Below are 7,831 nucleotides of genomic sequence, written 5' to 3'. Positions count from 1 at the left end.
ATCATGAGTTTTTTACACTACGTGGGCACATGTGCTATAGGACTGATGGTAATTTTTCATAATTTTTGGTGATGGAGAAGTATCTGAACACTTCCCTCTACGCGGATTGCTCTTTGCGTGTCTACGATTGTGGTCGGCGGCCTCCGGGGGCTAGCATGCCTCCAAATCTTGCGTAGGCGGCCTCTCACAAGTGTGGAAGTGTTGTGGCGGTTGCAAACGCCGGCACGCGTCTCCGGGGTGTGGCCCCCCTAACGGACACATCCGCTGCCGGCACCTGGAGGGGGAAACGGACGCGTCGGGTCTACACGGAGAGAATCTTGCTGTGGGTCTGGCCCGGATGTTGCTCCAAAGTGTTCCTATGGGCTGACTAACACAACCGGGTGGAGAGTTCCACTGGTCAAAGCCCGTCCGTGCAAAGTCAAAGGGCTAGATCACGTGGTCAAACGCTACATGGTTAGGCGGGACGGGGGCCCTGGGGGTAGCAATGCCATCGGAGTGTCGCACCGGGACCTCATACATGCCGTACGGTGTGGTGGCATATCCGAAGAGGCAGCACGCGTCTCCGGGGTGTGCCCCCCTCACGGACGGCGCCGCCGCCGGCACCTGGAGGGGGGAAACGGACGCGTCGGGTCTACATGGAGGGGATCTTGTTGTGGGTCTGGCCCGGATGTTGCTCCAAAGTGTTCCTATGGGCTGACTAACACAACCGGGTGGAGAGTTCCACTGGTCAAAGCCCGTCCGTGCAAAGTCAAAGGGCTAGATCACGTGGTCAAACGCTACATGGTTAGGCGGGACGGGGGCCCTGGGGGTAGCAATGCCATCGGAGTGTCGCACCGGGACCTCATACATGCCATACGGTGTGGTGGCATATCTGAAGAGGCAGCACGCGTCTCCGGGATGTGCCCCCCTCACGGACGGCGCCGTCGCCGGCACCTGGAGGGGGGAAATGGACGCGTCGGGTCCACACGGAGGGGATCTTGCTGTGGGTCTGGCCCGGATGTTGCTCCAAAGTGTTCCTATGGGCTGACCTAACACAACCGGGTGGATAGGTCCACTGGTCAAAGCCTGTCCGTGCAAAGTCAAAGGGCTAGATCCCGTGGTCAAACGCTACAGGGTTAGGCGGGACGGAGGCCCTGGGGGGTAGCAATGCCACCGGAGCATCGCACCGGGACCTCATACATGTCGTACGGTGTGTGGTGGCATGTCCGAAGAGGCGGCACGCGTCTCCGGGGTTTGGCCCCCTCCAAGTGATGGCGGCACTGCCTTGCGTGGAGGGGGGCCACACCGCGGAGCCCCAAGACGGGCGTCTACGCATGCCTGAACACTTTCACATATGCATCGGGACCCGTGCGATGTTTCGGTGACATAGCTACACCCCGAATTCCCTCCGTGTCGACCGTTTCCCCCCTCCGTGACACGGCGACAGCGACGTTCGTAACGGGGGGCAATCGATATACCATCGGGGTATGTTTTTTTAGATAAGGCATAATTATCTTATGGAAAAATAAAAACTAAAATAAAGTAAAAATAAAAAATAAAAATAAAATAAATGTATGCCGACGGCAAGCCGTCGGCATAGCTATGCGCACACGAAGGTGCAGTCCCACAGATCGATGGCGTGGCATGGCACACGGATCGATGACATGGCAGAGGGGCATGGGCCAGGCCTATGCCGACGGCTATGCCGTAGGCATATCTCTGCCACACAACGGCCCCCCCCTCGCTCGGATCGATGACGTGTCGACGACGCGGATCGGTGATGTCAGCAACTCTATGCCGACGGCATAGCCGTCGGCATAGATATGTCGACGGCCGCCGTTACCTCCGGTCGGCGTAGGTTCAACGCCGTCAAACGGTTAGCGCTGACCGGGTAGGTGGGCCTGGGCTATGCCAACGGCCTAGGTTGTGCCGACGGGCCCTGTAGGCGTATCTCAAACGGTCCCGATGGCCTCATCTATGCCGACGGCCCCGTCGGCATAGATAGACGTATGCCGACGGCTTTTCTACGCCTACGGCCTGTCCTAGGCCGTCGGGATAGGTCTATCTATGCCGATGGGGGCCGTCGGCATAGATGAGGCCGTCGGCCTAAGCTGATTTTCTGGTAGTGATATGGGACGGTCCGGACATGCCCGGACGTGGCCGCCACGTCGGACTGGCCGAGGCTAACCCAGTTCGACCTCACATATACCCTACTTTTAGTATTCAGTGCCTCTGCATCTTCTTTCTTGCTACAACCCCCGCGTCGCCCTCCTCTGGCGACACGGGGGGCGACTCCCAGCGACACCCACCGCCCTCCCCTTCTCCTCCCTCGTCGCGCCGCCGCCTGAGGCACCACCGGCGAAGCCCGAGCGGGCTCCAGTGACGGCGGCGGCGGGGCGTTTCCCCTAGGTCTCTTCTTCCCTCTCGTCTTGGGAGCATCTAGCGGCTGGAGGAGGGCCGCGGGAGCTTCGATCTGGACTTGCGGGCACGGCGACCTAGGGGTGCGGGGCTCCGTGGCGGGCGCTGGCCGGGGGCTGGCGGCTCTTGGATGCTCCGGCGCGTGGCTAGATGCTGCGCTGGAGGTTGATTCCTCTTCCCAGATCTGGCCGGGGCCTGGTCGCGGTCGGCGGCGTCCCGGTCCGATGCGCTTCGGGCGTGCGACGGCAGGACTCGGCGGCCAGCAAGGGCTGGATCCCGGGGCGGCGGCCCCGGGACGGCGGAGGATGTGTCGGCAGCTGTGGACTCGCGATGGGCGGTGCGGCGGCCGCGGTGTTGGACGATCCGTGCACAAGAAGCTTGATGGAGGCCATTGGAACAGATGTGGGTGAAGACCTGCTAACGGCTGCTGCCGAGGCAGGCGATGGCGGCACTATTCGGTGTCGTTCCCTTGTTGAAGGCATCGCTGTTGAGAAGTTCCAGGCCACTATTTGCTACCTCCGGAGGAAACCCTAGATCAGTAGATCGGATGACGGCGGCATTTTTGTGTCACTTCCCTCTTGTGGCGTCATTCTTGGAGGTATGCACGGGCTCGAGGGACTAGTGGACGGATTATTTGGTGGAGTGGTGCTTCATCCTACAGATTAATGGTGGCATATCTCGGCGGCGTGGCGCAGTGGAGACTCGGCGTCCGATGTGTGGCGAGGGACTCGCGCAGGAGGGTGACGTTGTCTGGCGTCATGGTGGCGTCGATGGCAGAGAGGCCGGGCAAGGTGGATGTAGCAGTACAACACTGAAGATGGATTGGTGGCAGGTGGCTGCGGCGGCCTCATACCCGGCAGGCGTCCTGGTTGAGAAGTGTGCCGGACCGGTGGGTGCCCCATACCCGGCAGGCGTCCTGGTTGGGACCTCAGGTCTTGGATGTTAGGTTTGGTTGCGAGGTCTGTTTGGTATTAGGCCCAGACTATCAGCATCCCTTCATCAACTGGATAGGAGTAGCGGCAGATGTTGCCTAGACGGTGGCTTTAGTCGTACTGTTGTATCACTTTGTAAGGTCTTGTATGAAAAATTAATAAAGTGACTGCATGCATCGTCCAGATGCAGAAGCCGGGGGTCCTCCTCCTTTTCTAAAAAAAACATATACCCTACTCCAGACCAAACCATAGTCACTCTCGACTGATCCGCTTTGCTCCTGTCGACCCATCCCCTTCCCTCTCTGTCGTCCTCTTCTTACTGCCCCCATCTTTAACTCCTTTTCTTGTACATGTACTTGTCCTTAAACCTTGGCGCTGGAACAAAAAAAGTCCCATGGGGGTTAGAATTATAAAATATAACTATTGAATTGTAAGAGAATTTTGGGTGAAGAGACTGACCAAGACCGATGGCTTCGGAACCCTTGATGATCCTCAAGTGTTTGCATGAAGCAACAAACATCCTGCAGGGTAATTGATCATCAGCCGACGAAAGAAACTAAAGCGTGGACCTCGCTTAATTGCATTCTAAGCACGGGGTTGTAAATACGAGAGTAAATAAGGGGGCGCAGGAGTGAAGCAACATAGAGCTTGTTTGGGACTGCTCTGCTCCTTAAAATTCAGTTCCGCTTCAAAAAATACAGGCCAAACAGGATAGCTCCACGATATGCCGCTTCACAAAAAACTAGAATCTGGGATATAACTCCCAATTTTTTATGAAGCTCTTCAGGGATGCTAAAAAAAGTGAGCGGCTGTGTGATTGGGATTAGAGCCGATCGACGGGATAGTACACATGCAAGCAAGTCAGCAGCTGCGTGAAATATACAACTCCTGCGCCACCCGGAATATACAACGCACCTCCCTCCCCGGGGGCACTGTCTAGAAAATATGCTTCGTCGCATGTGCCTGATCGATTCCTGCTGCCGCCCTACTACGGAGAGAGAGAGATGATGATGGAATCGGGCGAGGCTTCGTTCCACGGATCAGCAAGCACGATCCATCCAAGAAACTGCATGCATGATGCCGCGAAGAATGATGAGAGACGCTGGCTGCATGCAGCCGAGGCCAACAAGTTTTACTCCGATTTTTTTATGAATAGTAATTGATAATTTTGTAATTACCGAACTGGTAAACGACCGATGAAAATTGTGGAAATAGGAAGGACGCTATGAAATGCAGCGTCCAAGGCTGGACTCCATTGTTAAGTGTGTCCACACATGGACGCTGTTATGGACGACGTCCAGCCATGTGATTCGGTTTCCTCGTTCTTTTCTCTGATACACATAAGTAACTCGTGATCTGCAAACCCTAGTACACATGCAGTCGTCGCTCCTGATCTCGCCGTGCGATTAGCAAGCTCCAGCCGCCGACATCACCAATCGATCAAGGAGTTGCGTTGTCTCACCGGCCGCTCGTCATTACGATCATCTAGACCTGCAGTTTGCGCATGTAAGTCCAGTCAAGGGAAGAGCACATCATCTAAAGGAAATTCGTTGAATCAACAGAAGCGCACATAAGCTCCTGAATATAGAACATTTGCCTTTTTGATGTACCCAATTTATTTCGTTTGTTTTCTGTAATGGGGTGACATGTGAACTCTATATACAACCAGATTTGTTTAGTGCCTTGATAAAATTACAAGTAATATTAAACAACACTACTATTGCAATAATTTACCCCATGCTTTCATTCGGCCCAGTAATCAAGTTACTGTGGCACCAACTGAAACAGATGTAGTACGATAGGACAAGTAAACTTAAGATTAAATCCTGGATTGCATTATATGAGGACTTCCACTTCCCAGTTCATATAACATAGCCTGCAACGTTTACAACCTGGTATGCCATAGAGAAAGAAATGAAAAAAAGGCTGCACTATGTTGTCCCATTCGGATTATTAATCGAAGTGAACTCCTTGATTGATATCTGGAAACATGATACGATGCCAACGGACCCACATCTTCTGTTGTCGTTCCTCCATCTTCCATTGCATCCCCACCCATAAGGTATGTTGTGAAACCTCTCCATGAGTATATCCAATCATTAAATACATCACAGTTGCTCTGTTTTGGAGGGCTTGGTGGGTGAGCAATATCTGAAACCTCATCATCAGATGAAATATCTTCGATGTTCAGAGGTAACCTAGCCTCAGCAAGCATGCTTTGCAGCCTAGGCTCAAAGTTGAGATCCATCAAATTTTCTACACAGGACCTCAGTACATATTTTCCTTTCTTCTTGCAACCACGAGTTGTAGCACATTTGATTCCCCATGCAACATTCTTTATCTCACGTAAGCCCTGCAAAAAGTGACAAAACAAATATTAAATCAAGAGACTGTGACTGTAACGAAAAAAATACAGTGAAAGTTTTGCACACTTACAATGCGAGCCAGTGGCGGACCGCTAGGCATGTAGCCAGTCCATTCGATGCTATCTCGAGGATATGGGATAGGTTTATCGAGTCCTCCTAAGCATTGGGAATCAAAGAAAACCGTGTACATACCGTTTTGTTGGAACCAATGTCTGTAGTCAAGTAAAGTAGCTAGATCGAAGGAAATATCCTCTAGCACTACTGTTGCTTGAACTCGGTTATATTCTTCAACATAGTTGGCATGGATTTCTTCCCAATTATGTGATTTCCTTGCAGAATGCTTAATTTTTCGCAATTTGCGTACCTCTACCTCGTCACGTGGATGACATGGTGGAATTGTCTGTCTTAACCCAAATTGTCGCATCACCCTGTCTGGATAGTGAAACTCTACAATCCAAAAATGCATTAGTGGCACTCTAGCAAATCACCAATCAGCATCATCAAGTATTTTTAGAACAATTGCTCGAGCATGCCAATTAATCTCTCAGTCCAATGGATTATCTGGCAGCACATGAAAGCGTTCATGGAGTTTATCCAGATTTAAAGAGTATTGTGAATTCTTCACAGTAATGGTGTCATCGCATTTTCTCCTTTTCTTTTGCTTCATGTGTTGTTCATCTACGGGAATCCCAAGTGACCTCTCAATTAACTCAGACCATGATGCATCAGCTTTGCCAATAAAGTGGTTTACCACGGATAGGCAACCCCACAAACAACTCATGTCTTGCAGCGTAGCTGTCATTTCACCTACAGGTAAGTGAAAACTATTTGTCTCAAGGCCGCCAACGCTCGACCAATGCCGATATCAAATATTTGTTGACATTGATTTTCTTCATCATTGCAATCTGGTAAAAACCCAGGTTCTCTAAAGCTGAGCTACACAAAGGATCAAATGGGATGCCAACACGATGACACCGCACATTCAAGCAATTGTCAGGCTGTGTCAATATATAAAAGAATTAGTCTCAAGTCAACCATTAATCTAACAGACTAGATGCAAATTATAGGATGCTCACATTTTCCCAAGCTTTTGATATTTTGTGCTGGTTGTGAGGCATCCATAACAAATCACTGAAACGCCCAGCTGTATCCATTGCCAACAATGCTTCCTTCTGCCAAATTAGATGAGAAACCAGCTTAAATCAAATCCTGTATTCATAACACAATGTTTGTTTCTATCAAATTGGATGATAAACCACCTAAATCAAATTTGATTATTCAGAACAGACCACCACAACTTCAGGATTATCAAATACAGTGAAGCATTAGTCTAATTGTAAATTCATCAGCTACGAAAGGATTTCAGTTAAGTCCAATTGTGAATTAATTTAGCTGATGATTTCTCACTTCTTCCAAATTCGCATGACAGACACATATTAGGACAGGGAGATTGGTGGAGAGAGAGGACTCACGATGGCGTTCGCAGTCAGCGTCGCCGGACGCAGCGGTCGCAGTCAGCATCGCCGGATGCAGCGGCGAGCGTGGACGGGGAGACTGGGCACACCGTCCTTGGTGGGGAGGATGCAGTGGAGGAGGCCGGATTCGGACGGGAGTAGCCGCGGCGGCGAGTCGTTTTCGTGGTGGGAGAGGTGTGAGGGATTGGGGAGTGGGACTAGCGGCGAGCGGAGGGCGGCGAGGGAGGCTGCAGGAGCACCATTACCAGGTGAGGGATAGCGGCGGTGTCACCAATTTGCGGCGGCGAGGAGCTGACAGAGATTTGGGATAGCCGCTTCAGGGGGATTTGGGCTGGTCCATAACGAAACTTGGGACGCTGCTAACAATAGCGACCACATATGGATGTGGTTAGTAACAGCGGCCAGACTTGGACGCCATTAAGGACTGCGTCCTTACTATTTTCATAATTTTCGCTCGTCAATTACCAGTTTGGTAATTACAGAATTATTACTTATTATTAATAAAAAAATCGGAGTTTTACTCGCAGCCTGCATGCTGCATCCTTCTCGTACGTACTGGCACACTGCACGGACAGTTTTACTTTCAGTTTGACTAATTCACATCTAAATGTTTTTTAATAATGTCACATCTAAGCTCCCACAAATATATAATGCAGCAACA

The 7,831-nt window shown here is 51.3% G+C and overlaps 1 long non-coding RNA gene across 1 annotated transcript; it reads right to left on the bottom strand.

Moving 5' to 3' along the window:
* Positions 1–5,135: 5,135 nt before the first annotated feature.
* On the bottom strand, positions 5,136–7,517 carry LOC123125536 (uncharacterized). Its single transcript, XR_006461431.1, has 4 exons — positions 7,168–7,517; positions 6,772–6,867; positions 5,766–6,693; positions 5,136–5,682 (listed from the first exon to the last, which is right to left on the bottom strand). It is a non-coding gene; the product is annotated as an uncharacterized lncRNA (long non-coding RNA).
* Positions 7,518–7,831: the final 314 nt, after the last annotated feature.

This window comes from Triticum aestivum, chromosome 5D (assembly GCF_018294505.1).
Source record: "Triticum aestivum cultivar Chinese Spring chromosome 5D, IWGSC CS RefSeq v2.1, whole genome shotgun sequence".
NCBI classification, from domain to species: Eukaryota; Viridiplantae; Streptophyta; class Magnoliopsida; order Poales; family Poaceae; genus Triticum; species Triticum aestivum.
This window is presented reverse-complemented; position numbering and strand designations above follow the sequence as displayed.